The sequence below is a fragment of the Schistocerca americana genome, unplaced genomic scaffold (genome assembly GCF_021461395.2).
Source record: "Schistocerca americana isolate TAMUIC-IGC-003095 unplaced genomic scaffold, iqSchAmer2.1 HiC_scaffold_86, whole genome shotgun sequence".
NCBI lineage: Eukaryota > Metazoa > Arthropoda > Insecta > Orthoptera > Acrididae > Schistocerca > Schistocerca americana.
Genome location: NW_025726631.1, coordinates 853,512 through 872,881, shown reverse-complemented (window position 1 = coordinate 872,881; position 19,370 = coordinate 853,512).

Sequence of the window (19,370 nt, the reverse complement as noted above, 5' to 3'; positions counted from 1 at the left end):
AGCGGTCGCGGGGTTCCAGACTGGAGCGCCTAGAACCGCCCGGCTACTTATTTTCTCAGACTGTGACCTGAAATTGTCAGATACCACCTGCGTGGGACATCTGGAAGTCACCTTATGGTGCCGGCCTGGGTGGCCGAGCGGTTCTAGGCGCTTCAGTCTGGAACCGCGCGACCGCTGCCGTCGCAGGTTCGAATCCTGCCTCGGGCATGGATATGTGTGATGTCCTTATGTTAGTTAGGTTTAAGTAGTTCTAAGTTCTACGGGACTGATGACCTCAGCAGTTAAGTCCCATAGTGCTCAGAGCCATTTGAACCATCACCTTAAGGTATGACGTAACGGAATCAGCACAATGATGACGTAAAAGACAACAGTAAATAGACAAATAATTATCACTTATTACAACAAAAGAAATCCACTTCAGGAACTCTAAATATCAAAATGGACATACGCCATTTTTCTTACCTGAAGTCACAATTTTTTGAGCCTGCGAGAGTGGAAGCTGTCATCCAGGCTGAGGGTGGGCCAACACGATACTGAATTCCAGCATTACCGACGGAGGGCGCCACGAACTTGTAAGTCATTTTCAGTCAGGTGTCCGGATACTTTTGGTCGCATGGTGTATTTCTCATCCTCACGATGCCAGAAACTCTTTCCTTATATCAAACTTAAAAATGTCTTGCAATCCATGTTTCGCGTGTAGCAACGTCGCCAAAATCGACAATATGAAAACAAACTGATTTGAATTCCACCGACCGCCGTCCGAAGTCTGCAAGTTCTGCTGCTGAGACAGGTTGCACTAAGACCGAGCAAGTCACAGGCAGTGCTAACTTGGAAAGATCGGCCGCCCACGGCCGACGTCGGACATCGGCAGAACTTCACGTTTGTCTGCCACACACCAGCAGGCTGCGGAGTAAATGGCTGCGGTCGCAGTCACACCGGCGGCGGTGAATCCGGCCGACGACCGACATCGGCCGAACACGGGCGATCTTTTCAAGTCAGTACGCCCAGCACCTCATTGCCCGGGTGTACAGACCGTGGACGTGGTCGGCGGAATCCAGTCCGTTTCTTTTGTTGGTCATATGAGCCGATATGATACGAAACACGGACTGTGGGGTACCGATTAGTTTAGTCTAAGCAGGAGTTTATGGCATCCCGAGGATGAAAGATATTGTAGTCAGGATATACCAGGCGTACCGGTATGAAATGAGCGTTTTTGTGTGAAAAAGAAACACTAATTTTGAATTGAAAAGTAAAAACATTTTATTCAAAGTACTTACCATTGCTTTCTATACATTTTGACCACCTTTCTGGCAATTTGTGGACACCACGCCAACAGAAAAGTTCGTCTTTTGAAGCAAACCAATCAGACACCCAATTTTCGACTTCTTCGTAGGAATCGAAGTGTTCCTCAGCCAATGTGTGTCCCATTGATGAAAACAAATGGTAGTCAGAAGGGGCCAAGTCTGGTGAATACGGCGTTTGGCGTAGCAGCTCCCAGCCAAGTGTTTTGATTGTATTCTGAATCAGTTTTGCTTTGTGTGCAGGTGCATTGTCGTGTAAAGAAACTACTTTGCCATGTCTTCTGGCCCATTCTGGTCTTTTTTCGATCAATTCATAGTTGATCATTTGTTGTTTGTAGCGTTTAGTATTCACAGTTTCACCGGGTTTTAGAAGCTCGTGATACACCACACCTTTCTGATCCCACCAAACACAGAGCACTGTCATCTTGCCGAATCGATCTGGTTTTGCAGTCGATGTTGATGGTTGTCCCGGATTAACCCGTGATTTTTCCCGTTTAGGATTGTTAAAATAAATCCATTTTTCATCGCCAGTAACAATTCGATGCAAAATTGATTGTCTTTCATGTCTTTGAAGGAAAATTTGACAAACGGTTTTTCGGTTTTCCATCTTTCATTCAATTCATGTGGCTTTGAATTTAAGAGTGTCTTATTTTAAACTTTATGTTTGTCTTTCACAGGTATGCTGAATGACATTCGTTGAAGGTTAATTCACGGATGAGTCCACCGACTTCAAATAAATTCAGCAAATCAGAGTGCATATAATCTAACTTTTCTAAGTCAGCACGAATCATCTCGAGTTTGTAACACAACGTTTCTCCCTGCATCTGATATATTCTTAAAACTTGACAGGTAATTACAGAAACTGAGGGCAGACCGTACAGTAAACGCCACGTTGTTTTTTCTTCTTTCATGCATTCGGCGTGCTTAAATACCAAAACCGCACTGCAGCACTCGTCACCAAGCACACAGGCGCCGTGGTATTCGTTAGGACTGTTGATGTTTTTAAAAATGCCTGGCGTCCGATGTATCGATACTTGAAAAATATGATTATCAGCTCTAGATATGAAACTTCCTGGCAGATTAAAACTGTGTGCCGGACCGAGACTCGAACTCTGGACCTTTGCCAGGTTCGCAGGAGAGCTTCTGTAAAGTTCGGAAGGTAGGAGACGAGGTACTGGTAGAAGTAAAGCTGTGAGGACGGGCGTGAGTCGTGCTTGGGTAGCTCAGATGGTAGAGCACTTGCCCGCGAAAGGCAAAGGTCCCGAGTTCGAGTCTCGGTCCGGCACAAACTTTTAATCTGCCAGGTAGTTTCATATCAGCGCACACTCCGCTGCAGAGTGAAAATATCATTCAGCTCTAGATATATCGAAAAAAGGGTCCGATATATCAACGGAAAAAGTATTGACATATCTGCCAATAAAAATATCGGCTGTACATTGTATTTATATTGCCGGTTTTAGAGCTGTATATTCAAGTATTGATTTTATTATCAGATATTCTGTACATCAGCAAGCTAGCAGTCTGCCTGTCCCCCCTTACAGCAAGAAGTGAAAAGAAAACGATGCACGTTCAAGCTTGGTGACAACCGCGTTGCTAACAATGGTAACTGCACATACGCGTCCACCCCTCGGTTTCGTCATGTATTGAATTTGTCCGGAACACTTCATGTCGACTTCCCTCTCTCTCACTTTTTTTTTGTTTTTCATTCCTGCCAACGTCAGCGTCCTGGCAGTTCTAGTCGAAGCTGAACGTTGCAGTTTCTGATGGTGGCGCCGAGCGCCGATTACGTCAGCATTTCCCCCTCACATGTCGTCGCCCACCGAAAAGACCAGTCTTGGCATTTACATCTTTGTTCTTCCTTTTCAGCAACTGTTTTTGAAGAAATCCGATGTTTTGTGACGGAACTGGTGTGCTATTTCTTCACGTCGGAAATAATACTGTTCACACTGCAACCGCCTACTGCAATCGGACTACTTCTTTTGCGTCACATCAAAGAGAAAACTGGGACTTCATGAAAGCCCAAAAAGCGGTAAGTCTCCTTCACACAGTGAAAGTAAAATTATGTTCTGCTACAATTGCAAAAGAACAGTTTCTAATATTCACCGAAAATTGTGAAAAAAAGTAATATAATATAAAAATGTCGGCACTCGTTAATGCCATCTTGATATCGATATTTCGCTGACATGTGCATAGCCGATACATAATGATACACGCGTGTATCGATATATAATCAGTAGCCGTAATACCCATGCCACCCTTGGAGGTTAAAATCTAACTTGCCTCCTTCGACCATAAATATAATAGACTGGCCCTGACGTCATTTTCGTGGCTCCAACATCTCTGGGCTGCAGTCACGTGAATGTTGGCAAAACATGGTTGTTTCGTGTTGCGCTTATGGCTGTACTCAGCGTTTTGTCGGGGGAAATAGCATCACATTTCACGTGTAAGTGTTTCTATGATAGTGCAGATGCGTTTATTGAAATCTGCTGAAGTGACTTTTATATTTTGAAATAGAGTATCACGTAAATTAAAGTGTTGCAAAAAAAGGCTCTGAGCACTATGGGACTCAACTGCTGAGGTCATTAGTCCCCTAGAACTTAGAACTAGTTACACCTAACTAACCTAAGCACATCACAAACATCCGTGCCCGAGGCAGGATTCGAACCTGCGACCGTAGCGGTCTTGCGGTTCCAGACTGCAGCGCCTTTAACCGCACGGCCACTTCGGCCGGCAAAGTGTTGCAAGTGATGCGTGTAAAGTCAGACTCATATTACATTTTGGGAAAGTATCTGTGATAATTCGGTTACAGAAGTGAGTTTGACTGTTTCTCGTTCCTACTCGTAGGTTCACTAAGGATGAAAACCGAAGGCAGCTTTGGATACAGGCCCTGAAACGGAAAAACTTCCAGCCATCTGCACATACGCGCCTTTGCTCGAAGCACTTCGTGGGAAAGAGTTTTGATAGGTTAGTTATTATTTACACTGTATATGTATAATTTATATTTACAGTGTCTGTCATTTTTAAACCTAGGCTCCATAATTATTTTCTGAAACTTCAAAGGCTCGCCTTTCATCTAAAATATCATTTTTTTTTAAACTGATAGTTTAAACTTTTGTAAAAATAGTGGGAACTGAACCTTTGAAGTGCACCTAAAATTGATACTCTAAAATGGACCTGCACCTATAGTTGACATAATTCCCATATCCCATTTTCTTTTATAAGTGACTAGAGCTCAAAACGCGGCGAATCCAGGTTTAAAGTTTTGACACGAGACCACTCTTACTGTTTAAAAGAATTTTAACGACATTTTACTTTAATTGATATTTTATAGTAATTTCGTCCCGCTGCCCACCAGAGTGGCGTTCGACGTATTTCTTAGATTTTGTAAATGGTACTGTGAACAGATCCAGGTCAAGTGTAGTTCTGGCATAATTTTTCACAAATAAAAAAGTAATTTTTGTTGGAAGCGTTCGGTAGTCAATTGAGAAATGTGGGGAAAATACGATACACACATGGGATGGCAGACCGCTGATTTGAAATGCCGCCACGTTTTGCCAACAGTCACGTGGTTTATGTTGGAGCCACACCAGCCCCATAGCTTCTGCACAGCAAGGCCAGTCTGCCAGTATCTATGGTCGAAGCTTGCTTGCTTCACATATACACATTCTATTGTAACCTAACCTAACCTAACCCATGAAGCCCCGCCAGAAACAGACGAAGATGATCGGAGGCACTGTGACCAAGCTGCGGCCGATGTCATCGGGCTACGTCTGGCGACATTGCCTGCGAACGCAGCCGTAAAGCTCACAGTACTATCTGCCGAGCAACGATGGCTGTCGATTCGGAGCTCGCGCGCTGGCTCGTCATTTGTCCTGACAAGAGACGGGCAGATCTGGCGGGTCACCAACCTCCCTACCCCCTCCCACTCCCACTCCTCCACCTGCGCGGCCGGCCGCCAGGTGGCCCGGCTACCGCCCGCTGACCAATCGGCCGTGAGGGGGGCGTTACTCGGCCTCGCGCGGGACACGCCCCCTCATTAGCGACGTGCCGACACGGTGCTTGTAAGTGCGGCCGGAATGCGACGGCGACTGCTTGCGCTGCGGCCAACGGCCTCCTAACTCCACACACGTATGTCTGTGTGCGTCCGTGCGGCCACTCGCTTTCGCTGTCGCTCTTTTTCTTTGCGCTGTCAATAGCTCGACGCCTCCAGCTTGCGCATCGGTAACGGCTCACCCTCTTTGGTAACATCGACGACACTGCGTATCACTGAGGCCGCGGCGACAGCTAATAACCGAATAGGCCCTTTTAGGGAGTAATGAGGTCCTTAATGACATCGCGACGACTCCGATCTGTCGCTGGTTTCTTCCACTCTGTCTGCGCTGGAACGATTTATGGGTACCTGTACGTGTCCGAGGAAATGTATCATCGACTGTAAGACTGCGGTAACGTTTGACTGACTTGAAAGATGGATAACGTTCTTTCTTATGACACGCATGGACAAAAATATGGAAAGACCAAAAGCAGAATACGGTACCGTGCCTGTTACGCAGTAGGAAAACCGTCGGCAAAACAAAGCAGCCTCCGGTCATCCCGGAATTTATACATTTATTGCTCATTTAGCCTGACCAGATTAGCGCCTTAAGGCGCTCTCTTACATGTGACCAGGAACAACACACACCAAAGATTTACAACAAAGTCCACAGTAATAATAAGCTCTTAAATCACTGTATATCTTTGACGATATGTTCTTCACGTAAGTAGTATTTGCTTTACTCTCGTTTACATTAATGGAAACTTTTATTATATAAGATATTTAATCTGACATATTCAATTTAGGTAATTACCTTACCTTCTGATGAAGTCACCCTTAGAGGTGACGAAACCTGGTCAAGGTATATAGAAACCATATGCAACCAGTTGGCAGATTTTTACATATTTTTCAAAAAAAGTAATAATAATCATAATAATGGTAATAGTTGACACCAATAATAATAATAATGATTATGATAGAAATTACATAAATTATTTTAGTACATTTCAGTGTATGATTAGAGTTATTAGGAGTGAAAAAAATATAGATAAAGGAGAAGACTGAAATGACAGTGACAGAGGAAGACAGGAAACAATAAAATACAAACAGAGAACTCTGCTGATGGGAGCAGCGGGGGAATTGTGAGGGACAGGGAACTTGCGGCACAAAGTTACTGATCTGAGTATGGGATCGACAGCTATTGTGGCAGGTGGGCCATTAGTTGTTTATTTTATTTATTATTTATTTATTTATTGTTCCGCGGGACCAAATTAAGGAGAAGTCTCCATGGTCATGGAACGAGTCAATACATGAAATTATAACACGATAATAGAAACAGATTAAATGAAATACAAGAAACGTATTCAGGCAACAATTCGTAAGTTTAAATAAAGAAAATGAACAATGTAACACTGGAATTTGCTTAATTTTTCAGCTCTTCCAGGAGCTCCTTGACAGAATAGAAGGAGTGAGCCACGAGGAAACTCTTCAGTTTTGACTTAAAAGCGTTTGGGCTACTGCTAAGATTTTTGAGTTCTTGTGGTAGCTTATTGAAAATGGGTTCAGCAGAATAGTGCACTCCTTTCTCCACAAGAGTCAAGGAAGTGCATCCCACATGCAGATTTGATTTCTGCCTAGTATTAACTGAGTGAAAGCTGCAAACTCTTGGGAATAAGCTAATATTGCTAACAAAAAACGACATTAAAGAAAGTATATACTGCGAGGGCAATGTCAGAATTCCCACACTATTGAGTAGGGGTCGACAAGAGGTTCTCGAACTTACACCACATATAGCTCGAACAGCCCGTTTTTGAGCCAAAAATACCCTTTTTGAATCAGAAGAATTACCCCAAAAAATAATACCATATGACATAAGCGTATGAAAATATGCGAAGTAGACTACTTTTCATGTTGAACAATTTCAGATACTGTTCTAATGGTAAATAAAGCAGCATTTAGTTTCTGAACAAGATCCTGAACGTGGGCTTTCCACAACAGCTTACTATCTATCCGAACGCCTAGGAACTTGAACTGTTCCGTCTCGCTTATAATATGCCCATTCTGTCTGATCAAAATATCAGTTCTTGTTGAATTGTGAGTTAGAAACTGTAAAAACTGAATCTTACTGTGATTTAGCATCAAATTGTTTTGCACAAGCCACGAACTTATTTCATGAACTACATTATTTGATAATGTTTCAATATCACACACAAGATCTTTCACTACCAAGCTGGTGTCATCAGCAAACAGAAATATTTTTGAATCACCTGTAATACTAGAAGGCATATCATTTATATAAATAAGAAACAGCAGTGGCCCCAGCACCGACCCTTGGGGAACGCCCCACTTAACAGTGTCCCATTGGGACTGAACATCACTGCCACTCTCAATATTGCGGAGAACTACCTTCTGCATTCTGTTCTTAAAGTAAGAGGCGAACCAATTGTAAGCTACTCCCCTTACTCCATAATGGTCCAACTTCTGCAGTAATATCTTGTGGTCAACACAGTCAAAAGTTTCGTTAAAGCAAAGAAAACACCTAGCGTTCGCAACCTTTTATTTCACCCGTCCAAAACCTCAGAGAGAAAAGAGAATATAGCATTTTCAGTTGTTAAACCATTTCTAAAACCGAACTGTACATTTGACCGCAAATTATGTGAATTTAAATGTTCCAGTAACCTTGTATATACAACCTTCTCGATAACTTTAGCAAACACCGATGGCATAGAAATAGGTCTATAACTGTCAACATTATCCCTGTCTCCATTTTTATAAAGTGGCTTCACTACCGAGTACTTTAATCGGTCAGGAAACCGACCACTCCTAAAGGAGAAGTTACAGGTATGGCTAAGTACTGGGCTAGCATACATAGAACAATGCTTCAGCATTCTGCTAGATACCCCGTCATATCCATGAGAGTTCTTGGTATTTAGTGATTTAATTATTAACTCAATCTCCCTCTTGTCAGTATCATGGCGGAGCATTTCAGGTAACAGTCTCGGAACACTTTTTTCTACGAGCGCTATATGATTCCCTGTTGGCACTAGGTTTCTATTTAGTTCACCTGCTATATTCAGAAAGTGATTATTAAATACTGTACATATATGCGACTTATGAGTAACACGAACATTCCCACTACACACTAATTCTGTATCCTCGACCTGTTTCTGCAGAAGCTTGGAAAGGATTTAGTATCTCTGATATTTTGTATCAGATTGTACGAGACTCAAGTTGCTGACACGGAGAATGATACAGAGAATAAGGCAGTGTTATGTGATTGTGCAGAGAGGATTTTACTGTGTTGAGAGCTGGCGTTTGTGCTGTGCTGTTCAGATTGTAGTGTAAAAGTTGATAATAATGACAGGGACTGCAGTGACTGAGAAGACGTAGACCAAGCATGGCGTATGATAGTCTCTACGCTTATTGGCATTGTTTGAGGCAGGAGTGATATGGCCGGAAAAGCGAATGTCGCAAATGTATCGTTCACAAGCATTCATCACCAGTTCCAACACGTGAAAACTTTCGTATGAAAGTCCTTGGAGAACAGCATCACCATAGGCGAGTACAGGGAGTCAATGACTCTACAGGCTTCTTTTTAAGCTCCAAAGGAAACATTTTGTTATATTTCTGTAGTGAGCGAAGATCAATTTGGATTCTGTAGAAATGTCGGAATACGCGAGGTAATACTTATTCTACAACTGAACTTAGAAGATAGATTAAGGAAAGGCAAACCTACGTTTCTAGCATTTGTAGACTTAAGGCTTTTGACTGTGTTGACTGGAATATTCCCTTTCAAATTCTGTAGATGGTAGGGGTAAAATACAGGGAGCGAAAGGCTATTTACAATTTGTACAGAAACCATATGGCAGTTATAAGAGTCGAGGGGCACGAAAGGGAAGCAGTGGTTGGGAAGGGAGTGAGACAGACTTGTAGCCAATCAGCGATGTTATTCAATCTGTATCTTGAGCAAGCAGTAAAGAAAACAAAAGAAAAATTTGGAGTAGGTATTAAAATCCATGGTGAAGGAATAAAAACATTGAGGTTTGCTGATGAGATTGTAATTCTGTCAGAGATAGCAAATGACCTGGAAGAATAGTTGAACAGAATGGGTAGTGTCTTGAAACGAGGATATAAGATGAACGTCAACAAAAGCAAAAAGAGGATAATGGAATGTAGTCGAATTACATGAGGTGATGCTGAGGGAATTAGATTGGGAAATGAGACAAAGTAGTAAAGGAGTTTTTCTGTTTGGGGAGCAAAATAACATGATGGACGAAGTAGAGAGGATATAAAATGTAGATTATCAATCGCAAGAAAAACGGTTCTGAAGAAGAGACATTTGTTAACATTGAGTATAGAGTTAAGTGGCTGGAAATGTTTTTGAAAGTATTTATATGGTGTGTAGCCATGTGAGGAAGTAAAATATGGACGATAAATAGTTTGGACAAGAAGAGAATAGAAGTTTTCAGAATGTGGTGCTACAGAGGAATGCTGAAGATTAAATGCGTAGATCACATAACTAATAAGGAGGTATTGAATAGAATTGGGGAGAAGAGGAGTTTGTGGCACAACTTGACTAGAAGAAGGGTTCGGTTGGTAGGACATGTTCTGAGGCTTCAAGGGATCACCAATTTAGTACTGGAGGGAACCGTGGAGGGTAAAAATCGTAGTGGAAGACCAAGAGATGAATACACTAAGCAGATTCAGAAGGATGTAGGTTGCTGTAGGTACTGGGAGATGAAGAAGATTGCACAGGATAGAGTAGCATGGAGAGCTGCACCAAACCAGTCTCTAGAATGAAGACCACAACAACAAGAGCAACAGCGAGTGAAGTGACGCTGATACCTTCTTACAGACTGTAATTGTGTGTTCATTCCAGTGTAGGTGATGGTCCAGAACTATTCCCAAGTTCCTTACAGAAGAATAAAGGGTTATTTTTTGCCGTTTAGGGATTAACGGTGGAAGAGATTCTCCGTATTGAGGGGTAATGAGCCTTTAATTAGCAACTATGATTGCTTGTGTTTTAGATGGGTTAACATTCAACCTAATTTGTGTGCCCAGTCTGAAAAGGCAGGTAAATAGGCATTTACATACTGGGCGGCTATGCACAAGTTTCTGGGGTTTGCACTTAGATATAGCTGGAGATCATTAGCGTAGAAGTTGTATTTACAGTGGGAGAGATCAGATGGGACGACATTAACATGTAATGATAATAGTGAATGTACAAGCACAGGTGCAGCGTTTTTCAAGGAAATCAAAAAACGGTCAGTAATGTTGAGATCTGCTGACTGCTGGCCAGGGGTGATGCGACAATTCGCCCTGGCGCTGACAACACCAGTGCTGGGCGATGCGAGCCGTGTGGAGCCCCGGAGCCCCGTCGCCCTGCAGACGCCGACCTGACCAGCCCAGCCAGCACGGCCTCGTGACGCTCGGCAGCGCTGCCTCGTGGGCCGACCGCGAAGCCCGAGCAGTGCCGCGATGTGGCTCCCGAAGTCATCACTGAAGCCCCGCTCTTGGGACGTAAATTCGGCCAGAAACTAGAAACAACGTTAAACGAGATTCATCCGACCAAATGACATTCTTCCATTCGTCCATAGTCCACAGTCCTGGCTCGCGCTGCAATTCCTTATTCGTGGAGCGCCCTTCGTGTTGTTTTGGCGCTGACAGGGTACGTGAGCGCGACATTCAGTTTTGCCACAATCCTCTTCGATGATCATCCGTCACGATCACTCAACACATTCGTCCGTGCTGTGACTTAGAAGATGACGTATTTTTCTCTTTCCCTGTATGCAGCATAAATCTCCGACACGGTGCCCCTCGAAACACCAAACACTTCGGCTGCCTCGCATAGGGAATAACAAAAATGTGGAACATATTCTTAAACTTTGACCCATTTTCAGGGGCATCGTTTATGAGGGTGCTGCAATTAATCCACCCACTGCTACAACGAAGAAAACCAGATTCCTAATTTATGCCATTTACAGATGCTTGGCAAATTAAGTGCAGCATGTTTACTTTTCCTCAGATTTCTATTTTTTAAATCGATACCAAGAACAACATCCTGCGGTAGAGGATGGCACTGTATAAATAATGTAACTTAATATCTAGGCAATAATAATCAAATATCAAAAGTGGTACAATTAGGCAGCTTTCCCCTAACATGTTGTAACCTCTCCACTATGTTTGTCTCTAGCTGAAATTTAGCCCCAACTTTATAACTCTTAGTGTGAACTGAACTGATCTGAATGCAGCTTGACTTTGTATTAAATGTGCAACGGAAGTAAAACAATTATCCGCCCCTCAGCAAGATTTCCACGTACACTTTGTGATCAAAAGAATCTGGATATCTGGCTCAAAATAACTTACACGTCCGTGGCGCCCTCCATCGGTAATTCTGGAATTCAATATGGTGATGGCCTCCCCTTAGCCTTGATGACAACTTCAGTAGTGGCTCAAAGTGACGCTACCTTATGTAAGATGGTGGCGATGACGTCATCCAAGATGGTGGCGTGTAGACTTGGAAACAGCCCATGATGTCATCAAAAATAGCTGCCATGATATCATTCGAGATAGTGGATTTTGGTGGGAAGTCTGAATTTTTGGCGGGAAGATAGGTCACTTGGGCTACCTCCATTAACCTAACCCCCCCCCTCCCCCATAAAAATGTCGGCGGGTGGCCAAGATAGATACAAAGGCCGCACCTACCACGGTAGTACAAGTTCATATGCCAACTAGCTCTGCAGATGACGAAGAAATTGAAGAAATGTATGATGAAGTAAAAGAGATTATTCATATAGTGAAGGGTGACGAAAATTTAATAATCATGGGTGACTGGAATTCGGTAGTAGGAAAAGCGAAAGAAGGAAACGTAGTAGGTGAATATGGATTGGGGCTAAGAAATGAAAGAGGAAGCCGCCTGCTAGAATTTTGCACAGAGCACAACTTAATCATGACTAACGCTTGGTTCAAGAATCATACATGGAAGAAGCCTGTAGATACTAGAAGGTATCACATAGATTACATAATGGTAAGACAGAGATTTAGGAACTAGGTTTTAAATTGTAAGACATTTCCAGGGGCTGTTGTGGACTCTGACCACAATCTATTGGTTGTGAACTGTAGATTAAAACTGAAGAAACTGCAAAAAGGTGGGAATTTAAAAAGATGGTGTGGTGTCACCGCCAGACACCACACTTGCTAGGTGGTAGCCTTTAAATCGGCCGCGGTCCATTAGTATACGTCGGACCCGCGTGTCGCCAATGTCAGTGATAGCAGACCGAGCGCCACCACACGGCGGGTCTAGAGACTTCCTAGCACTCGCCCCAGTTGTACAGCCGACTTAGCCAGAGAGGGATCACTGACAAATACGCTCTCATTTGCCGAGACGATAGTTAGCATAGCCTTCAGCTACGTCATTTGCTAGTAATATTATGAAGCATGTACCGTAACGAGAGATGTTCTACAATTGTGGATTAAAGTTAAGTATTACATCATCTACGTACTTTGTTTGCAATTCTCAAGATATTGTCCTGTTCCAGACCTCACGCTAGTCAGCGTGTAATTAAACGCGTGCATTTCGGCCTCCTCTAGAAACACAGTGTTGGCTCTTCTGCCAACACTACAGATGGGACCTGGATAAACTGACTAAACCAGAGGTTGTACAGAGTTTCAGGGAGAGCATAAGGGAACAATTGACAGGAATGGGGGAAAGAAATACAGTAGAAGAAGAACGGGTAGCTGTGAGGGATGAAGTAGTGAAGGCAGCAGAGGATCAAGTAGGTAAAAAGACAAGGGCTAGTAGAAATCCTAGGATAACAGAAGAAATATTGAATTTAATTGATGAAAGGAGAAAATATAAAAATGTAGTAAATGAAGCAGGCAAAATGGAATACAAACGTCTCAAAAATGAGATCGACAGGAAGTGCAAAATGACTAAGCAGGAATGGCTAGAGGACAAATGTAAGGATGTAGAGGCTTATCTCACTAGAGGTAAGATAGATACTGCCTACAGGAAAATTAAAGAGACCTTTGGAGAAAAGAGAGCCACTTGCATGAACATCAAGAGCTCAGATGGAAACGCAGTTCTAAGCAAAGAAGGGAAAGCAGAAAGGTGGAAGGAGTATATAGAGGGTCTATACAAGGGCGATGTACTTGAGGACAATATTATGGAAATGGAAGAGGATGTAGATGAAGATGAAATGGGAGATACGATACCGCGTGAAGAGTTTGACAGAGCACTGAAAGACCTGAGTCGAAACAAGGCCCCGGGAGTAGACAACATTCCATTAGAACTACTGACGGCCTTGGGAGAGTCAGTCCTGACAAAACTCTACCATCTGGTGAGCAAGATGTACGAGACAGACGAAATACCCTCAGACTTCAAGAAGAATATAATAATTCCAAACCCAAAGAAAGCAGGTGTTGACAGATGTGAAAATTACCAAACTATCAGTTTAATAAGTCACAGCTGCAAAATACTAACGAGAATTTCTTACAGACGAATGGAAAAACTGGTAGAAGCCGACCTCGGAGAAGATCAGTTTGGATTCCGTAGAAATGTTGGAACACGCGAGGCAATACTGATCCTACGACTTATCGTAGAAGCTAGATTAAGGAAGGGCAAACCTACGTTTCTAGCATTTGTAGACTTAGAGAAAGCTTTTGACAATGTTGACTGGAATACTCTCTTTCAAATTCTGAAGGTGGCAGGGGTAAAATACAGGGAGCGAAAGGCTATTTACAATTTGTACAGAAACCAGATGGCAGTAATAAGAATCGAGGGGCATGAAAGGGAAGCAGTGGTTGGGAAGGGATTAAGACAGGGTTGTAGTCTCTCCCCGATGTTATTCAATCTGTATATTGAGCAAGCAGTGAAGGAAACAGAAGAAAAATTCGGAGTAGGTATTAAAATCCATGGAGAAGAAATAAAAACTATGAGGTTCGCCGATGACATCGTAATTCTGTCAGAGACAGCAAAGGCCTTGAAAGAGCAGTTGAACGGAATGGATAGTGTCTTGAAAGGAGGATATAAGATGAACATCGACAAAAGCAAAACGAGGATAATGGAATGTAGTCGAATTAAGTCGGGTGATGCTGAGGGAATTAGCAAAACTCCTTTCCTACTTTAAGTGTCTCATTTCCTAATCTATTTTGGGAGCAAAATAACTGATGATGGTCGAAGTAGAGAGGATATAAAATGTAGACTGGCAATGGCAAGGAAATCGTTTCTGAAGAAGAGAAATTTGTTAACATCGAGTATTGATTTAAGTGTCAGGAAGTCGTTTCTGAAAGTATTTCTATGGAGTGTAGCCATGTGTGGAAGTGAAACATGGACGATAAATGGTTGGGACAAGAAGAGAATAGAAGCTTTCGAAATGTGGTGCTACAGAAGAATGCTGAAGATCAGATGGGTAGATCACATAACTAATGAGGAAGTATTGAATATGATTGGGGAGAAGAGAAGTTTGTGGCACAACTTGATTAGAAGACGGGATTGGTTGATAGGACACGTTCTGACGTATCAAGGGATCACCAATTTAATATTGGAGGGCAGCGTGGAGGGTAAAAATCGCAGAGGGAGACCAAGAGACGATTACACTAAGCAGATTCAGAAGGATGTAGGTTGCAGTAGGTACTGGGAGGTAAAGAAGCTTGCACAGGTTAGAGAAGCATGGAGAGCTGCATCAAACCAGTCTCAGGACTGAAGACCACAACAACAACAACATGAAATCCCTTGACAATAGCACTCAACACTTCATGTGAATAAAGAGCTTGTTGTGTTTCACAGGAACGATGTTTTCGAAACCTATGTTGACTGTGTGTCAATAGACCGTTTTCTTCGAGTTAATTCATCATGTTCGAACACAATATATGTTCCAAAATCCTGCTGCATATCGACGTTAACGATATGGGCCTGTAATTAAGTGGATTACTCCTACTACCTTTCTTGAGTATTGGTGTGACCTGTGCAACTTTCCAGTCTTCGGGTACCTATCTTTCGTCAACCGAACAGTTGTATATGATTGTTAAGTATGGAGCTAATGCATAAGCATACTCCGAAAGGAACCTAATTGGTATACAGTCTGGACCAGAAGACATGCTTTTATTAAGTGATTTAAGTTGCTTCACTACTCCGAGGATATTTACTTCTACGTTACTCATGCTGGCAGCTGTTGTCGATTGGAATTTTGAAATATATACTTCGTCTTCTTTTGTTACGGCATTTCGGAAGGCAGTGTTTAGTAACTCTGCTTTGGCAGCACTGTCTTCGATAGTATCTCCATTGCTATCGTGCAGAGAAGGCACTGATTGTTTCTTGCCGCCAATATACTTCACATACGACCAGAATTAATTTGGATTTTCTGCCAGGTTTCGATACAAAGTTTCGTTGTGGAAACTGTTATAGGCATCTCGCATTGAAGTCCGCGCTAAATTTCGAGCTTCTGTAAAAGATGGCCAATCTAGGGGATTTTGCGTCTGTTTAAATTTGGCATGTTTGTTTCGTTGTTTCTGCAACAGTGTTCTAACCCGTTTTGTGTACCAAGGAGGATCAGCTCCGTCGTTTGTTAATTTATTTGGTATAAATCTCTCAATTGCTGCCGATACTGTTTCTTTGAATTTAAGCCACATCTGGTCTACACTTATATTATTAATTTGGAATGAGTGGAGATTGTCTCTCAGGAAGGCGTCAAGTGAAGTTTTATCTGCTTTTTTTGAATAGGTATATTTTTCGCTTATTTTTCGAGGATTTGGGGATTACAATATTCAATCTCGCTACGACAATCCTGTGTTCACTAATCCCTGAATCGGTTTTGATGCTCGTTATTAACTCAGGATTATTTGTTGCTACGAGGTCAAGTGTGTTCTCACAACCGTTTACTATTCGCGTGGGCTCATGAACTAACTGCTCGAAATAATCTTCGACAGATTTGGTTTGAATCCGTGTGGTTCTAGGCGCTTCAGTCTGGAACCGCGTGACCACTACGGTCGCAGGTTCGAATCCTGCCTCGGGCATGGATGTGTGTGATGTCCTTAGGTTAGTTAGGTTTAAGTAGTTCTAAGTTCTAGGGGAGTGATGCCCTCAGATGTTAAGTCCCATAGTGCTCAGAGCCATTTGAACCATTTGGTTTGAATGTTTATCTAACAGTTGGCAGATCATGGTCGAAGTGATTGCTATGGCAAGCAAAAATCTACAGATAGCAGAGATTCAATGCTGGCGCCTGTTTTGACCTGAACCGAGATGGAACTTGATTTGACATCCTGAAGTGCATGGATGTTATTTCCACATGAAAAAGTCTCTCTGGAGACAAGTGCAAGATCTAGGAATTACTCATGAATACAAAGAAATTGAAGAAGTGAGACAACAAATTCGCAGGTCTACTAAAGCTAAATCTCTAACGATAACAACAGTCGGCGCGACATAAAACACGAAACGCAGAATTTTTTTCGCTAGGTTGTTACGACGATGAGTGAAGATATACTGAGCTGAAATTAAACACATCAGTGAAATGTAAACTTTGTTTCTGTGAGTGAACTGCCAGTCACTTTATAATGCTTCTAAGACACATAACACACACTTTAACGACAAAAGATAAACTCATGAGCTCGTGTTTAAATGTTACTGAATATCTTGGGGATATTTGCTGCGATGAATTTCGAATTTCTACATAATTGTACAAGGAATTCTCTATTTGGTTACCTACACATCAAATGTTTCACTCTGGTTCAGACTGGCGGTTACGCAGTGGTGTAGCTAGGTAGTTTGGTGTCCGGTGCAGATTTGTCCCCCCTCCCCCTCCCCCCCCCCCCCCAACTGCGAACCTCACAAAAGCAGAGAATGCAACATTTGTGTGTAGGAGTTTTTTCATATGCGTGACTATGTGATCAAAGCATAATTTTAACTACTTCGCAAACAGCTATTTATGCATGAAAACGAATAAGTAAAGTGAATTAAAAAACAGTTAACTTATTATTAAAAAAGCCGATCAGGTAACGGCAGTTTTCCATACTGACAGGTGACTAGTACGTAGCTTAGAATTTCTTCACTTTTTGTTGGCTTCAAATTTTGAAATTACCTCATCAATATCGATATCTTTAGCTAGCCCATTTTTATTGAGTAACTGCTAAATTAGACAGTCGAGTCTTACTCGTAGGGGACTCAAGGTAATTCTTAATTAATTTAACTTTTGAAAAAAAAAAGAATATTCTCTTACAAAAAGCTATCGAAACACACAAAGTTAAGAAAATCTTAGCACCAAAATAAAGTTTCTAAGAGCATCATAAAAAATCTTCTTAGTCGTGAATTTTGTACAAGGAATCTCATAATAATTGTCAACTGGTTTTTGTATAATCGTGGCAATTTCCGTTTCAGAAATTTGAATAAAATAATTATAGTGTCTAAAACATCATCTGATACACGTTCCATGGTTTTGCAAGGCGTATCGTTTTCTTGTGCCCTCTTAACATTGGACTTCTCAGTTCGTAGTTTTCTACGTATACTGAAGAGCCAAGGAAACTGGTACACCTCTGTAATATCGTATAGGGCCCGCAAGCACGCAGGAGTGCGGCAACACGACATGGCATGGACTCGACTAATGTCTGAAGTAGTGCTGGAGGGAACTGACACCACGAATCCTGCAGGTTTCGCCGGCCTGAGTGGCCGAACGGTTCTAGGCGCTACAGTCTGGAACCGCGCTACTGCTACGGTCGCAGGTTCAAATCCTGCCTCTGGCATGGGTGTGTGTGATGTCCTTAGGTTAGTTAGGTTTAAGTAGTTCTAAGTTCTGGGGGACTGATGACCTCAGCAGTTAAGTCCCATAGTGCTCAGAGCCATTTGAACCAATCCTCCAGGGCTGTCCATAAATCCGTAAGAGTACTAGGGCTGGAGATCTCTTCTGAACAGCATGTTGCAAGGCATCCCAGACATGCTCAATAATGTTCATGTCTGCCAGCGCAAGTGTTTAAACTCAGAAGAATGTTTCTGGAGCCACTCTGTAGCAATTCTGGACTTGTGGTGTGTCGCATTGTCTTGCTGGAATTGCCCAGGCCCGTCGGAATGTGCAATGGACACGAATGGGGGCAGGTGATCATGCTTAAGTACTTGTCACCTGTCAGTCGTATCTACAAGTATCAGGGGTTCCGTACCACTCCAGCTGCACACGCCCCACACCATTACAGAGCCACCACCAGCTTGAACAGTCCCCTGCTGACATGCAGGGCCACGGATTCTTGACGTTGTCTCCATACCCGAGACTCGTCCGACCGGGCAACATGTTTTCAGTCATCAACAGTCCAATGTCGGTGTTGACGAGACCAGGCGAGGCGTAAAGCTTTCTGTGTGCAGTCATCAAGGGTACACGAGTGGGCCATCGGCTCCGAAAGCCCATTTCGATGATGTTTCCTCGAATGGTTCGCACGCTGACACTTGGTGATAGCCGAGTATTGAAATCTGCAGCAATTTGCGGAAGGGTTGCACATCTGTCACGTCGAACGATTCTCTTCAGTCGCCATTGGTCCCGTTGTTGCACGATCATTTTCCAGCCTCAGCAATTCCGGAGATTTGATGTTTTACCGGATTCCTGATATGCACGATACAATCGTGAAATGGTCGCACGGGAGAATCCCCAGTTCATCGCTACCTCGGAGATGCTGTGTCCCATCGCTCGAACGCCCACTGTAACGCGACGTTGAAGATCACTTAAATCTTGACAACCTGCCACTATAGGTGCAGTAACCGATCTGACAACTGCGCCAGACACATGTTGTGCTTATACAGGCATTGCCGACCGCGGCGCCGCTTTCTGCCTGTTTGTTTCAGCAAATACTATCCTCCATGCATTTATCAGTGACTTGTCGATTATGTATATAGATTTGAAAGACGGGAGACAGATAAATTCAATAGAGTGGGAGTCTGTAATTGTCTTCGTATAATATGTGTGACCAAACCTTTTTGTTTACTATAAAGTTACAGTAGGAGACCATGTTAAGTGTGTCTAGGACATGGAGAATGATTATGTCTGATTTATATTTTATTTCCAGAA